This window comes from Equus caballus, chromosome X (assembly GCF_041296265.1).
Source record: "Equus caballus isolate H_3958 breed thoroughbred chromosome X, TB-T2T, whole genome shotgun sequence".
In the NCBI taxonomy this organism is placed as follows: Eukaryota; Metazoa; Chordata; class Mammalia; order Perissodactyla; family Equidae; genus Equus; species Equus caballus.
The window spans coordinates 48,233,839-48,250,892 of record NC_091715.1 but is presented as its reverse complement, the minus strand read 5'-3'; the positions used below and the strand labels follow the sequence as shown (position 1 = coordinate 48,250,892).

The following is a 17,054-nucleotide window of genomic DNA, read 5'->3' as shown; positions in this document are numbered from 1 at the left end:
ATAAATGGTATTGGGAAAATTGGACAGACACATGTAAAAGAAGGAAACTAGACCATAATGAAAATGCATTAAAGACTTGAAGGTAATACCTGAAACCATAAAACTCCTAGAAGAAAACATGGGCAGTACATTCTTTGACATCAGTCCTAGAAGTATCTTTTTGAATACAATGTCTGCTCGGATAAGGAAGACAAAAGAAAAAATAAACAAATGGAACTACATCACACTAAAGAGCTTCTGCAAGGCAAAGGAAACCAGGAACAAAATGAGAAGACAACCCATTAACTGGGAGAAAATATTTGCAAATCACATATCTGACAAAAGGTTAATCTCTAAAATATATAAAGAACTCACACAAAATAACAACAAAAACAAAACAACCCAATCAAAAAATGGGCAGAGGATATGAACAGATATTTTCCAAAGAAGATATACAAATGGCCAATAGCCACATGAAAAAATGTTCAACATCACTAACCATCAGGGAAATGCAAATCAAAACTACCCTGAGATCTCACCTTACACCCCTTAAAATGGCTATAATCACCAAGAAAAAAATAACAAATGTTGGAGAGGATGTGGAGAAAAGAGAACCCTCAAACACTGCTGGTGAGAATGCAAACTGGTCCAGCCATTATGGAAAACAGTACAGAGATTTCTCAAAAAGTTAAAAATAGAAATACCATATGACCCAGCTAGCCCCCTACTGGGTATTTATCCAAAGAACTTTAAATCAATCAGAGAGACTTTTACACTCCTATCTTCATTGCAGCATTACTCAAAATAACCAAGATGTGGAAGCAACCCAAGTGCCCATTCATTGAAAAATGGATAACGAAGATGTGTGTGTGCGTGTATATATATAATGGAATACTACTCAGCCATAAAAAAGACAAAATTGTCTCATTCACAACAACATGGACAGACCTTGAAAATATTATGTCAAGCAAAATAAGCCAGACAAAGAAACACAAACATCATATGATTTCACTCATGTGTAGAAGAGAAACTATAAGATGGACAAAGAGAATAGATTAGTGGTTACCAGAGAGGAAGCATTAAAGGATTAAAGGGGAACAAAGGAGCTGAGAACATACTATGGAGAAAGAAAAGTCTCTTCAACAAATGATGTTGGGAAAACTGGACAGCCACATGTAAAGAATGAAAGTAGACCATTCTCTTATGCCATTCAAAAAAAACAAACTCAAAATGGATCAAAGACTTAAAGGTAATACCTTAAACCATAAGACTTCTAGAAGAAAACATAGGCAATATACTCTTTGACATCAGTCTTAAAAGGATCTTTTCAGACACCATGTCTCCTTAGACAGGGGAAACAATATAAAGAATAAACAAGTGTGACTTCATTAGACTAAAAAGCTTCTACAAGGCAAAGGAAAATAGGATTGAAATGAAAAGACAACCCACCAACTGGGAAAAGTATTTTCAAATCATCTGTTTGACAAAGGGTTAATCTCCATAATATATAAAGAACTCACACAACTCAACAACAAAAATCAAACAACCCAATCCAAAAAAATGGGCAGGTGATATGAATAGACATTTCTCCAAAGAAGATATATGGATGGCCAATAGGCACATGAAAAGATGCTCATCATCACTGATTATCAGGAAAATGCAAATCAAAACTACACTAAGATATCACTTTACACCTGTTAGAATGGCTATAATAATGAAGACAAAAAATAGCAAATATTGGAGAGTTTGTGGAGGAAAGGAATCCTCATACACTGCTGGTAGGAATGCAAACTGGTGGAACCACTATTGAAAACAGTATGGAGATTTCTCAAAAAATTAAAAATAGAAATACTATATGACCCAGCCATCTCACTACTGGATATCTATGCAAAGAACTTCAAATCAGCATTTCAAAGAGACTCATGTACCCCTATGTTCATTGCAGCATTATTCACAATAGCCAAGACCTGCAGGCAACCTAAGCCCATAAACTGATGACTGGATAAAGAAGATATGGTATATATATACAGTGGAATACTACTCAGCCATGAAAAATGATAAAATTGTCCCATTCACAACAACAGGAATGGACCTTGAGGGTATTATAAGCAAAATAAGCCAGATGGAGAAAGACAAGCTCTGTATGATTCCACTCATATGTGGATGATAAACACATGGTCAAAGAGACAGATTAGTAGTTACCATGGAGAAGGGGGTTGGGCTGTGGACACAAAAGGTGAAGGGAACACCTCTAAGATGAATGACAAATAATAATGTACAACTGAAATTTCACAATGTTGTATACTATCATAACCTCAATAAAAATATAAAAAGAAATTCAATGGCATCTTTCACAGAAATTGAAAAAAATTCTAAACTTCTTATAGAATCACAAAAGACCTTGAATAGCCAAAGTAATATTCATAAATAATAAAGCTGGAGGCAACACACTTCCTGAATTCAAACTATACTACAAAAGTATAATGATCAAAATAGTAAGATAATGGCATTAAACTGAACATATAAACCTATGTGACAGAATAGAAAGCCTAGAGATAATTTCAGGCATATATAGTGAACTAAATTCCAGCAAAAATGCCAAGAATACACAAGAGGTAAAAGATCCTTCCTTCACACTTCAATAAATAGTGCTGGGAAAATTGGATAGCCACATGCTAAAGAAATTTGTTTCTTATATTACAGCACTCAAAAAATTAGCTCAAGGGGCTGGCCATGTGGCATAGTGGTTTAAGTTCATGTGCTCCACTTCAGTGGCCTGGGGTTCATTGGTTTGGATCCAAGGCATGGATATAAATACTGCTCATCTGGCCATGCTGTGGCAGAATCTCACATACAAAATAGAGGAAGATTGGCATAGATGTTAGCTCAGCAACAATCTTCCTCAAGCAATAATAGGAAGATGAACAACACATGTTAGCTCAGGGCTGATCTTCCTCACCCCCCCAAAAAAATTAGCTCAAAACATTAAAAAGTTAAACATAAGTGCTGCCGACAAAATGAAAACACGAACACTGGTTGCTGTGTAGTCTCCTCGAGTTCCTCGAGCTCTTTATTCTTATAGCCTCTAAACAAAGCCAGCCTTTTGCCAAAGCAGTGAGTCAGCCACCTAAGCCTGGGCAAGCATCCCACAATAATGACCTTTCCCTTACACATCTGTTTATAACAGGTTCCTTCATAATGTTTCAAACTCCCAAGGCCCCAGGCTTGTTCCTTTTGAGGAACTGATAAAACATCCTTGTTTGCAAGCAATGTTTTCCCTGGGGCCTTGTGAGTTCACCAGGCAGAACATTCTGTTTGCAGAAAAGTCCAGCCAGTCTTGTGGATGCCTCGCGTGCAAGCACAACCACATTTCATGCCAGGTCTCCTTCATCTCCCCCTCTTTTGTTAGCATTGTGACGGACAGCATGCGCAACGGTCTTAACGATCCTTTTTAGTTGTTGTTGTTTTCTCCAGCGCCGGAAGACTACATAGAAAAGCAAGCATAAAATCAATATTAGCACCAGATTTCCCAAAGAAGTAGACAATAGCGTATTTACATGCCCCAAGGGATTCAAACTGTTTAAGCCCTCCTGCAGTCCCTTTAATAGGTCATCCCCCGTCAATTTAGGCAATTCTTTACTGAAAGTGTCTGCAATAGACTGTTCAGGTTGCATTATCTCTGCAGTTAAATTTTGATGACCCCGTAAAGAGTGCTTAATCTTTTCCCATCCTTCTGACATGTTAAAATGCAGTGGGGTGACACACATTTGTGTAGAATTCCAATCACATTTCAATATATTGCGGGTAGCAAGAACTGTCAGTTGATCCCCTAACCAAGATACAGTATGTTGCAAGTTAATTACATCGGTAGCTAATTGAGCATCTAAGTCCTTTTGCTGTTGCCATAAGGCATGAGAGTCCTTATGCCATTCCCTGATAAAGTCCACAGTTTGTATCTCCTGCTGCAGTGCCAGGCTGGCCACAGCGGCCATCACAGTAACGGATGCAACCGCAAGGATAGTCGCGATGATCAATCCCACTAGTCGACGGGAGCGATGTAGAACAACTTGAAGGGAATCATACAGATGTGAAACAGCAATAGAGTCAGACCAAGGACATGTCAGATTAACAGGCATCCAAAGCTCGGAACAAGCTTTTACAATCATTACAGATTTGTTGGTATCTTCGATTGTCTCCCACCAAGTCTTATTTACACACTGAGTAAAGACACAATCAGCAGTACAATTTACATATCCCTCTGTAACATTTAACATAATTTTCCCTGATAGTAAGGAATAGGGAAATTTGACACAAGCAGTTGCAGTGTAGGTTTTATTCTTATGCAGATGAACCTGAAAAAGTCCAGAACTTTGAGACACATTTAAGGTAAAATTATCAGTTCATACAGTCAAATGTCCAGAAACTGCCCACAATTAAAGCAAGTGCCCTGTCGCTGAGGTTTCAAGGCAGTAGCCATTTTGAAAATCAATTTATCTTTTTCTTCTTCCTCATCACTATCCTCCTCAGAATCTGAGCTAGACTCAGAAGTCTCATCAGGAGGCTCCGGTGGAGGGGGAGGGCAAGATCCCTCCTTTGTATCTTTTTCTTCCACCGGAACGTCCTCATAATGAGCCTCACTACGACGGGAGTTAACCTCACTATCTGTTTCAAAAATTTCAAGCGCCTGAGTAATGGCGCTACAGAGAGTCCAGAGTTTAAGAGACATAACGTTTCCCCACTGGTGTTGCTTCCGCAACTCCTTTTGAACTTGCTTCCACTCCCTCAAATTTAACTGAGCCTTTGTCTGATGAGGAAACCAATAACAATGGCAATCAATATGCAGAAATAATTCATTCGAGCGCCGAGAGGACACTTTTTCCCCGATGGACTTAAGGAGTCCCTTTATGAGGTCTAAATACTGTGACCTTAGAAAATTAGAATTCCCCATGATTTATTTATTCCCGAAAGTCCCCCTTTCACTTTTCCGGGGTGCTTACCCTTTCGGTCTTGTCGAGCCCTGCATCGAGATTTACCTATTCCCGAAAGTCCCCCTTTCACTTTTCCAGGGTGCTTACCCTTTCAGTTTCGTTGGGCCCCACGTTGGATGCCAGATGCCGCCAACAAAATGAAAACACGAACACTGGTTGCTGTGTAGTCTCCTCGAGTTCCTCGAGCTCTTTATTCTTATAGCCTCTAAACAAAGCCCGCCTTTTGCCAAAGCAGTGAGTCAGCTACCTAAGCCTGCGCAAGCATCCCACAATAATGACCTTTCCCTTACACATCTGTTTATAACAGGTTCCTTCATAATGTTTCAAACTCCCAAGGCCCCAGGCTTGTTCCTTTTGAGGAACTGATAAAACATCCTTGTTTGCAAGCAATGTTTTCCCTGGGGCCTTGTGAGTTCACCAGGCAGAACATTCTGTTTGCAGAAAAGTCCAGCCAGTCTTGTGGATGCCTCGCGTGCAAGCACAACCACATTTCATGCCAGGTCTCCTTCATCTCCCCCTCTTTTGTTAGCATTGTGACGGACAGCATGCGCAACGGTCTTAACGATCCTTTTTAGTTGTTGTTGTTTTCTCCAGCGCCGGAAGACTACATAGAAAAGCAAGCATAAAATCAATATTAGCACCAGATTTCCCAAAGAAGTAGACAATAGCGTATTTACATGCCCCAAGGGATTCAAACTGTTTAAGCCCTCCTGCAGTCCCTTTAATAGGTCATCCCCCGTCAATTTAGGCAATTCTTTACTGAAAGTGTCTGCAATAGACTGTTCAGGTTGCATTATCTCTGCAGTTAAATTTTGATGACCCCGTAAAGAGTGCTTAATCTTTTCCCATCCTTCTGACATGTTAAAATGCAGTGGGGTGACACACATTTGTGTAGAATTCCAATCACATTTCAATATATTGCGGGTAGCAAGAACTGTCAGTTGATCCCCTAACCAAGATACAGTATGTTGCAAGTTAATTACATCGGTAGCTAATTGAGCATCTAAGTCCTTTTGCTGTTGCCATAAGGCATGAGAGTCCTTATGCCATTCCCTGATAAAGTCCACAGTTTGTATCTCCTGCTGCAGTGCCAGGCTGGCCACAGCGGCCATCACAGTAACGGATGCAACCGCAAGGATAGTCGCGATGATCAATCCCACTAGTCGACGGGAGCGATGTAGAACAACTTGAAGGGAATCATACAGATGTGAAACAGCAATAGAGTCAGACCAAGGACATGTCAGATTAACAGGCATCCAAAGCTCGGAACAAGCTTTTACAATCATTACAGATTTGTTGGTATCTTCGATTGTCTCCCACCAAGTCTTATTTACACACTGAGTAAAGACACAATCAGCAGTACAATTTACATATCCCTCTGTAACATTTAACATAATTTTCCCTGATAGTAAGGAATAGGGAAATTTGACACAAGCAGTTGCAGTGTAGGTTTTATTCTTATGCAGATGAACCTGAAAAAGTCCAGAACTTTGAGACACATTTAAGGTAAAATTATCAGTTCATACAGTCAAATGTCCAGAAACTGCCCACAATTAAAGCAAGTGCCCTGTCGCTGAGGTTTCAAGGCAGTAGCCATTTTGAAAATCAATTTATCTTTTTCTTCTTCCTCATCACTATCCTCCTCAGAATCTGAGCTAGACTCAGAAGTCTCATCAGGAGGCTCCGGTGGAGGGGGAGGGCAAGATCCCTCCTTTGTATCTTTTTCTTCCACCGGAACGTCCTCATAATGAGCCTCACTACGACGGGAGTTAACCTCACTATCTGTTTCAAAAATTTCAAGCGCCTGAGTAATGGCGCTACAGAGAGTCCAGAGTTTAAGAGACATAACGTTTCCCCACTGGTGTTGCTTCCGCAACTCCTTTTGAACTTGCTTCCACTCCCTCAAATTTAACTGAGCCTTTGTCTGATGAGGAAACCAATAACAATGGCAATCAATATGCAGAAATAATTCATTCGAGCGCCGAGAGGACACTTTTTCCCCGATGGACTTAAGGAGTCCCTTTATGAGGTCTAAATACTGTGACCTTAGAAAATTAGAATTCCCCATGATTTATTTATTCCCGAAAGTCCCCCTTTCACTTTTCCGGGGTGCTTACCCTTTCGGTCTTGTCGAGCCCTGCATCGAGATTTACCTATTCCCGAAAGTCCCCCTTTCACTTTTCCAGGGTGCTTACCCTTTCAGTTTCGTTGGGCCCCACGTTGGATGCCAGATGCCGCCAACAAAATGAAAACACGAACACTGGTTGCTGTGTAGTCTCCTCGAGTTCCTCGAGCTCTTTATTCTTATAGCCTCTAAACAAAGCCCGCCTTTTGCCAAAGCAGTGAGTCAGCTACCTAAGCCTGCGCAAGCATCCCACAATAATGACCTTTCCCTTACACATCTGTTTATAACAGGTTCCTTCATAATGTTTCAAACTCCCAAGGCCCCAGGCTTGTTCCTTTTGAGGAACTGATAAAACATCCTTGTTTGCAAGCAATGTTTTCCCTGGGGCCTTGTGAGTTCACCAGGCAGAACATTCTGTTTGCAGAAAAGTCCAGCCAGTCTTGTGGATGCCTCGCGTGCAAGCACAACCACATTTCATGCCAGGTCTCCTTCATCTCCCCCTCTTTTGTTAGCATTGTGACGGACAGCATGCGCAACGGTCTTAACGATCCTTTTTAGTTGTTGTTGTTTTCTCCAGCGCCGGAAGACTACATAGAAAAGCAAGCATAAAATCAATATTAGCACCAGATTTCCCAAAGAAGTAGACAATAGCGTATTTACATGCCCCAAGGGATTCAAACTGTTTAAGCCCTCCTGCAGTCCCTTTAATAGGTCATCCCCCGTCAATTTAGGCAATTCTTTACTGAAAGTGTCTGCAATAGACTGTTCAGGTTGCATTATCTCTGCAGTTAAATTTTGATGACCCCGTAAAGAGTGCTTAATCTTTTCCCATCCTTCTGACATGTTAAAATGCAGTGGGGTGACACACATTTGTGTAGAATTCCAATCACATTTCAATATATTGCGGGTAGCAAGAACTGTCAGTTGATCCCCTAACCAAGATACAGTATGTTGCAAGTTAATTACATCGGTAGCTAATTGAGCATCTAAGTCCTTTTGCTGTTGCCATAAGGCATGAGAGTCCTTATGCCATTCCCTGATAAAGTCCACAGTTTGTATCTCCTGCTGCAGTGCCAGGCTGGCCACAGCGGCCATCACAGTAACGGATGCAACCGCAAGGATAGTCGCGATGATCAATCCCACTAGTCGACGGGAGCGATGTAGAACAACTTGAAGGGAATCATACAGATGTGAAACAGCAATAGAGTCAGACCAAGGACATGTCAGATTAACAGGCATCCAAAGCTCGGAACAAGCTTTTACAATCATTACAGATTTGTTGGTATCTTCGATTGTCTCCCACCAAGTCTTATTTACACACTGAGTAAAGACACAATCAGCAGTACAATTTACATATCCCTCTGTAACATTTAACATAATTTTCCCTGATAGTAAGGAATAGGGAAATTTGACACAAGCAGTTGCAGTGTAGGTTTTATTCTTATGCAGATGAACCTGAAAAAGTCCAGAACTTTGAGACACATTTAAGGTAAAATTATCAGTTCATACAGTCAAATGTCCAGAAACTGCCCACAATTAAAGCAAGTGCCCTGTCGCTGAGGTTTCAAGGCAGTAGCCATTTTGAAAATCAATTTATCTTTTTCTTCTTCCTCATCACTATCCTCCTCAGAATCTGAGCTAGACTCAGAAGTCTCATCAGGAGGCTCCGGTGGAGGGGGAGGGCAAGATCCCTCCTTTGTATCTTTTTCTTCCACCGGAACGTCCTCATAATGAGCCTCACTACGACGGGAGTTAACCTCACTATCTGTTTCAAAAATTTCAAGCGCCTGAGTAATGGCGCTACAGAGAGTCCAGAGTTTAAGAGACATAACGTTTCCCCACTGGTGTTGCTTCCGCAACTCCTTTTGAACTTGCTTCCACTCCCTCAAATTTAACTGAGCCTTTGTCTGATGAGGAAACCAATAACAATGGCAATCAATATGCAGAAATAATTCATTCGAGCGCCGAGAGGACACTTTTTCCCCGATGGACTTAAGGAGTCCCTTTATGAGGTCTAAATACTGTGACCTTAGAAAATTAGAATTCCCCATGATTTATTTATTCCCGAAAGTCCCCCTTTCACTTTTCCGGGGTGCTTACCCTTTCGGTCTTGTCGAGCCCTGCATCGAGATTTACCTATTCCCGAAAGTCCCCCTTTCACTTTTCCAGGGTGCTTACCCTTTCAGTTTCGTTGGGCCCCACGTTGGATGCCAGATGCCGCCAACAAAATGAAAACACGAACACTGGTTGCTGTGTAGTCTCCTCGAGTTCCTCGAGCTCTTTATTCTTATAGCCTCTAAACAAAGCCCGCCTTTTGCCAAAGCAGTGAGTCAGCTACCTAAGCCTGCGCAAGCATCCCACAATAATGACCTTTCCCTTACACATCTGTTTATAACAGGTTCCTTCATAATGTTTCAAACTCCCAAGGCCCCAGGCTTGTTCCTTTTGAGGAACTGATAAAACATCCTTGTTTGCAAGCAATGTTTTCCCTGGGGCCTTGTGAGTTCACCAGGCAGAACATTCTGTTTGCAGAAAAGTCCAGCCAGTCTTGTGGATGCCTCGCGTGCAAGCACAACCACATTTCATGCCAGGTCTCCTTCATCTCCCCCTCTTTTGTTAGCATTGTGACGGACAGCATGCGCAACGGTCTTAACGATCCTTTTTAGTTGTTGTTGTTTTCTCCAGCGCCGGAAGACTACATAGAAAAGCAAGCATAAAATCAATATTAGCACCAGATTTCCCAAAGAAGTAGACAATAGCGTATTTACATGCCCCAAGGGATTCAAACTGTTTAACCCCTCCTGCAGTCCCTTTAATAGGTCATCCCCCGTCAATTTAGGCAATTCTTTACTGAAAGTGTCTGCAATAGACTGTTCAGGTTGCATTATCTCTGCAGTTAAATTTTGATGACCCCGTAAAGAGTGCTTAATCTTTTCCCATCCTTCTGACATGTTAAAATGCAGTGGGGTGACACACATTTGTGTAGAATTCCAATCACATTTCAATATATTGCGGGTAGCAAGAACTGTCAGTTGATCCCCTAACCAAGATACAGTATGTTGCAAGTTAATTACATCGGTAGCTAATTGAGCATCTAAGTCCTTTTGCTGTTGCCATAAGGCATGAGAGTCCTTATGCCATTCCCTGATAAAGTCCACAGTTTGTATCTCCTGCTGCAGTGCCAGGCTGGCCACAGCGGCCATCACAGTAACGGATGCAACCGCAAGGATAGTCGCGATGATCAATCCCACTAGTCGACGGGAGCGATGTAGAACAACTTGAAGGGAATCATACAGATGTGAAACAGCAATAGAGTCAGACCAAGGACATGTCAGATTAACAGGCATCCAAAGCTCGGAACAAGCTTTTACAATCATTACAGATTTGTTGGTATCTTCGATTGTCTCCCACCAAGTCTTATTTACACACTGAGTAAAGACACAATCAGCAGTACAATTTACATATCCCTCTGTAACATTTAACATAATTTTCCCTGATAGTAAGGAATAGGGAAATTTGACACAAGCAGTTGCAGTGTAGGTTTTATTCTTATGCAGATGAACCTGAAAAAGTCCAGAACTTTGAGACACATTTAAGGTAAAATTATCAGTTCATACAGTCAAATGTCCAGAAACTGCCCACAATTAAAGCAAGTGCCCTGTCGCTGAGGTTTCAAGGCAGTAGCCATTTTGAAAATCAATTTATCTTTTTCTTCTTCCTCATCACTATCCTCCTCAGAATCTGAGCTAGACTCAGAAGTCTCATCAGGAGGCTCCGGTGGAGGGGGAGGGCAAGATCCCTCCTTTGTATCTTTTTCTTCCACCGGAACGTCCTCATAATGAGCCTCACTACGACGGGAGTTAACCTCACTATCTGTTTCAAAAATTTCAAGCGCCTGAGTAATGGCGCTACAGAGAGTCCAGAGTTTAAGAGACATAACGTTTCCCCACTGGTGTTGCTTCCGCAACTCCTTTTGAACTTGCTTCCACTCCCTCAAATTTAACTGAGCCTTTGTCTGATGAGGAAACCAATAACAATGGCAATCAATATGCAGAAATAATTCATTCGAGCGCCGAGAGGACACTTTTTCCCCGATGGACTTAAGGAGTCCCTTTATGAGGTCTAAATACTGTGACCTTAGAAAATTAGAATTCCCCATGATTTATTTATTCCCGAAAGTCCCCCTTTCACTTTTCCGGGGTGCTTACCCTTTCGGTCTTGTCGAGCCCTGCATCGAGATTTACCTATTCCCGAAAGTCCCCCTTTCACTTTTCCAGGGTGCTTACCCTTTCAGTTTCGTTGGGCCCCACGTTGGATGCCAGATGCCGCCAACAAAATGAAAACACGAACACTGGTTGCTGTGTAGTCTCCTCGAGTTCCTCGAGCTCTTTATTCTTATAGCCTCTAAACAAAGCCCGCCTTTTGCCAAAGCAGTGAGTCAGCTACCTAAGCCTGCGCAAGCATCCCACAATAATGACCTTTCCCTTACACATCTGTTTATAACAGGTTCCTTCATAATGTTTCAAACTCCCAAGGCCCCAGGCTTGTTCCTTTTGAGGAACTGATAAAACATCCTTGTTTGCAAGCAATGTTTTCCCTGGGGCCTTGTGAGTTCACCAGGCAGAACATTCTGTTTGCAGAAAAGTCCAGCCAGTCTTGTGGATGCCTCGCGTGCAAGCACAACCACATTTCATGCCAGGTCTCCTTCATCTCCCCCTCTTTTGTTAGCATTGTGACGGACAGCATGCGCAACGGTCTTAACGATCCTTTTTAGTTGTTGTTGTTTTCTCCAGCGCCGGAAGACTACATAGAAAAGCAAGCATAAAATCAATATTAGCACCAGATTTCCCAAAGAAGTAGACAATAGCGTATTTACATGCCCCAAGGGATTCAAACTGTTTAACCCCTCCTGCAGTCCCTTTAATAGGTCATCCCCCGTCAATTTAGGCAATTCTTTACTGAAAGTGTCTGCAATAGACTGTTCAGGTTGCATTATCTCTGCAGTTAAATTTTGATGACCCCGTAAAGAGTGCTTAATCTTTTCCCATCCTTCTGACATGTTAAAATGCAGTGGGGTGACACACATTTGTGTAGAATTCCAATCACATTTCAATATATTGCGGGTAGCAAGAACTGTCAGTTGATCCCCTAACCAAGATACAGTATGTTGCAAGTTAATTACATCGGTAGCTAATTGAGCATCTAAGTCCTTTTGCTGTTGCCATAAGGCATGAGAGTCCTTATGCCATTCCCTGATAAAGTCCACAGTTTGTATCTCCTGCTGCAGTGCCAGGCTGGCCACAGCGGCCATCACAGTAACGGATGCAACCGCAAGGATAGTCGCGATGATCAATCCCACTAGTCGACGGGAGCGATGTAGAACAACTTGAAGGGAATCATACAGATGTGAAACAGCAATAGAGTCAGACCAAGGACATGTCAGATTAACAGGCATCCAAAGCTCGGAACAAGCTTTTACAATCATTACAGATTTGTTGGTATCTTCGATTGTCTCCCACCAAGTCTTATTTACACACTGAGTAAAGACACAATCAGCAGTACAATTTACATATCCCTCTGTAACATTTAACATAATTTTCCCTGATAGTAAGGAATAGGGAAATTTGACACAAGCAGTTGCAGTGTAGGTTTTATTCTTATGCAGATGAACCTGAAAAAGTCCAGAACTTTGAGACACATTTAAGGTAAAATTATCAGTTCATACAGTCAAATGTCCAGAAACTGCCCACAATTAAAGCAAGTGCCCTGTCGCTGAGGTTTCAAGGCAGTAGCCATTTTGAAAATCAATTTATCTTTTTCTTCTTCCTCATCACTATCCTCCTCAGAATCTGAGCTAGACTCAGAAGTCTCATCAGGAGGCTCCGGTGGAGGGGGAGGGCAAGATCCCTCCTTTGTATCTTTTTCTTCCACCGGAACGTCCTCATAATGAGCCTCACTACGACGGGAGTTAACCTCACTATCTGTTTCAAAAATTTCAAGCGCCTGAGTAATGGCGCTACAGAGAGTCCAGAGTTTAAGAGACATAACGTTTCCCCACTGGTGTTGCTTCCGCAACTCCTTTTGAACTTGCTTCCACTCCCTCAAATTTAACTGAGCCTTTGTCTGATGAGGAAACCAATAACAATGGCAATCAATATGCAGAAATAATTCATTCGAGCGCCGAGAGGACACTTTTTCCCCGATGGACTTAAGGAGTCCCTTTATGAGGTCTAAATACTGTGACCTTAGAAAATTAGAATTCCCCATGATTTATTTATTCCCGAAAGTCCCCCTTTCACTTTTCCGGGGTGCTTACCCTTTCGGTCTTGTCGAGCCCTGCATCGAGATTTACCTATTCCCGAAAGTCCCCCTTTCACTTTTCCAGGGTGCTTACCCTTTCAGTTTCGTTGGGCCCCACGTTGGATGCCAGATGCCGCCAACAAAATGAAAACACGAACACTGGTTGCTGTGTAGTCTCCTCGAGTTCCTCGAGCTCTTTATTCTTATAGCCTCTAAACAAAGCCCGCCTTTTGCCAAAGCAGTGAGTCAGCTACCTAAGCCTGCGCAAGCATCCCACAATAATGACCTTTCCCTTACACATCTGTTTATAACAGGTTCCTTCATAATGTTTCAAACTCCCAAGGCCCCAGGCTTGTTCCTTTTGAGGAACTGATAAAACATCCTTGTTTGCAAGCAATGTTTTCCCTGGGGCCTTGTGAGTTCACCAGGCAGAACATTCTGTTTGCAGAAAAGTCCAGCCAGTCTTGTGGATGCCTCGCGTGCAAGCACAACCACATTTCATGCCAGGTCTCCTTCATCTCCCCCTCTTTTGTTAGCATTGTGACGGACAGCATGCGCAACGGTCTTAACGATCCTTTTTAGTTGTTGTTGTTTTCTCCAGCGCCGGAAGACTACATAGAAAAGCAAGCATAAAATCAATATTAGCACCAGATTTCCCAAAGAAGTAGACAATAGCGTATTTACATGCCCCAAGGGATTCAAACTGTTTAACCCCTCCTGCAGTCCCTTTAATAGGTCATCCCCCGTCAATTTAGGCAATTCTTTACTGAAAGTGTCTGCAATAGACTGTTCAGGTTGCATTATCTCTGCAGTTAAATTTTGATGACCCCGTAAAGAGTGCTTAATCTTTTCCCATCCTTCTGACATGTTAAAATGCAGTGGGGTGACACACATTTGTGTAGAATTCCAATCACATTTCAATATATTGCGGGTAGCAAGAACTGTCAGTTGATCCCCTAACCAAGATACAGTATGTTGCAAGTTAATTACATCGGTAGCTAATTGAGCATCTAAGTCCTTTTGCTGTTGCCATAAGGCATGAGAGTCCTTATGCCATTCCCTGATAAAGTCCACAGTTTGTATCTCCTGCTGCAGTGCCAGGCTGGCCACAGCGGCCATCACAGTAACGGATGCAACCGCAAGGATAGTCGCGATGATCAATCCCACTAGTCGACGGGAGCGATGTAGAACAACTTGAAGGGAATCATACAGATGTGAAACAGCAATAGAGTCAGACCAAGGACATGTCAGATTAACAGGCATCCAAAGCTCGGAACAAGCTTTTACAATCATTACAGATTTGTTGGTATCTTCGATTGTCTCCCACCAAGTCTTATTTACACACTGAGTAAAGACACAATCAGCAGTACAATTTACATATCCCTCTGTAACATTTAACATAATTTTCCCTGATAGTAAGGAATAGGGAAATTTGACACAAGCAGTTGCAGTGTAGGTTTTATTCTTATGCAGATGAACCTGAAAAAGTCCAGAACTTTGAGACACATTTAAGGTAAAATTATCAGTTCATACAGTCAAATGTCCAGAAACTGCCCACAATTAAAGCAAGTGCCCTGTCGCTGAGGTTTCAAGGCAGTAGCCATTTTGAAAATCAATTTATCTTTTTCTTCTTCCTCATCACTATCCTCCTCAGAATCTGAGCTAGACTCAGAAGTCTCATCAGGAGGCTCCGGTGGAGGGGGAGGGCAAGATCCCTCCTTTGTATCTTTTTCTTCCACCGGAACGTCCTCATAATGAGCCTCACTACGACGGGAGTTAACCTCACTATCTGTTTCAAAAATTTCAAGCGCCTGAGTAATGGCGCTACAGAGAGTCCAGAGTTTAAGAGACATAACGTTTCCCCACTGGTGTTGCTTCCGCAACTCCTTTTGAACTTGCTTCCACTCCCTCAAATTTAACTGAGCCTTTGTCTGATGAGGAAACCAATAACAATGGCAATCAATATGCAGAAATAATTCATTCGAGCGCCGAGAGGACACTTTTTCCCCGATGGACTTAAGGAGTCCCTTTATGAGGTCTAAATACTGTGACCTTAGAAAATTAGAATTCCCCATGATTTATTTATTCCCGAAAGTCCCCCTTTCACTTTTCCGGGGTGCTTACCCTTTCGGTCTTGTCGAGCCCTGCATCGAGATTTACCTATTCCCGAAAGTCCCCCTTTCACTTTTCCAGGGTGCTTACCCTTTCAGTTTCGTTGGGCCCCACGTTGGATGCCAGATGCCGCCAACAAAATGAAAACACGAACACTGGTTGCTGTGTAGTCTCCTCGAGTTCCTCGAGCTCTTTATTCTTATAGCCTCTAAACAAAGCCCGCCTTTTGCCAAAGCAGTGAGTCAGCTACCTAAGCCTGCGCAAGCATCCCACAATAATGACCTTTCCCTTACACATCTGTTTATAACAGGTTCCTTCATAATGTTTCAAACTCCCAAGGCCCCAGGCTTGTTCCTTTTGAGGAACTGATAAAACATCCTTGTTTGCAAGCAATGTTTTCCCTGGGGCCTTGTGAGTTCACCAGGCAGAACATTCTGTTTGCAGAAAAGTCCAGCCAGTCTTGTGGATGCCTCGCGTGCAAGCACAACCACATTTCATGCCAGGTCTCCTTCACATAAGACCTGAAACCATAAATCTATTATAAAATAGGGAAAATTTTCCTTGACATTGGTCTTGATGTTTTCCTGGATATAACACCAACATCACAGGCAACAAACACAAAAATATACAAATGGGACTGCATGAAACTAATTTTCTTTGCACAGAAAAGGAAAAAATGAAAAAAATGGAAAGGAAACCTATGGGTTAGGGTAAAATATTTGCAAATCATATATCTGATGAAAAGTTAATATTCAAATATAAAAATCATACAATTCAATAGAAAAAAACAAACAACCCAATCAAAAAATGAGCAAAGGGGGGCCAGCACGGTGGTGTAGTGGGTAAGTTCACATGCTCTGCTTCAGCAGCCCAGTGTTTACAGGTTTGTGTCTCAGGTGTGGACCTATGCATCACTCATCAAGCCATGCTTTGGCAGTGTCCCACATACAAAATAGCGGAAGATTGGCACAGATGTTGGCCCAGGGACAATCTCCCTCACCAAAAAATAAAACGAAAAGAAAATTAGCAAAGGACCTGAATAGACATTATCCCAAAGAAACCAACAAATGTCCAACAAGCACATGAAAAGATTCTCAACATCAATAATTACTAGGGTAATGCATATCAAAAGCACAATAAGATATTACCTCACACCTCTTAGGATGACTATTATCAAAAACATTAAAAAATAAGAAGTGTTGGTAAGGATGTTGAGAAAAGGAAATTGTCATACATTCCTGGTGGAAATGTAAAATGGTACAGCTATTATGGAACGCAGTATGGAATTTCCTAGACAAATTTAAAATATATCCACCAGTAATCCCACTACTTGGTATATATTCATAGGAAATGAAATCAGTATCCTGAAGAGATATCTGCTATCCCATGTTCATTGGAGCATAATTCAAAATAGCCATATCTGGAAACTGCCTAATTGTCCCTCGATGGATGAATAGATAAAGAAAATATAAAGTATATATATATATATACACTTACACACACACACACACACACACACCATAGAATAACATGCCTTTTGCAAAAACATG

The 17,054-nt window shown here is 41.8% G+C and overlaps 1 long non-coding RNA gene and 1 other non-coding gene across 2 annotated transcripts; both read right to left on the bottom strand.

Annotated features, from left to right (window-relative positions):
- Window positions 1–3,015: 3,015 nt before the first annotated feature.
- LOC138921765 (uncharacterized) lies at window positions 3,016–5,296 on the bottom strand. The gene is made up of 2 exons (XR_011434651.1): window positions 5,055–5,296; window positions 3,016–3,463 (listed from the first exon to the last, which is right to left on the bottom strand). It is a non-coding gene; the product is annotated as an uncharacterized lncRNA (long non-coding RNA).
- Window positions 5,297–9,339: 4,043 nt separating this feature from the next.
- Window positions 9,340–16,016, bottom strand: LOC106781350 (uncharacterized). Its single transcript, XR_011434650.1, has 4 exons — window positions 15,595–16,016; window positions 13,487–14,003; window positions 11,379–11,895; window positions 9,340–9,787 (listed from the first exon to the last, which is right to left on the bottom strand). It is a non-coding gene; the product is annotated as an uncharacterized protein (transcript).
- Window positions 16,017–17,054: the final 1,038 nt, after the last annotated feature.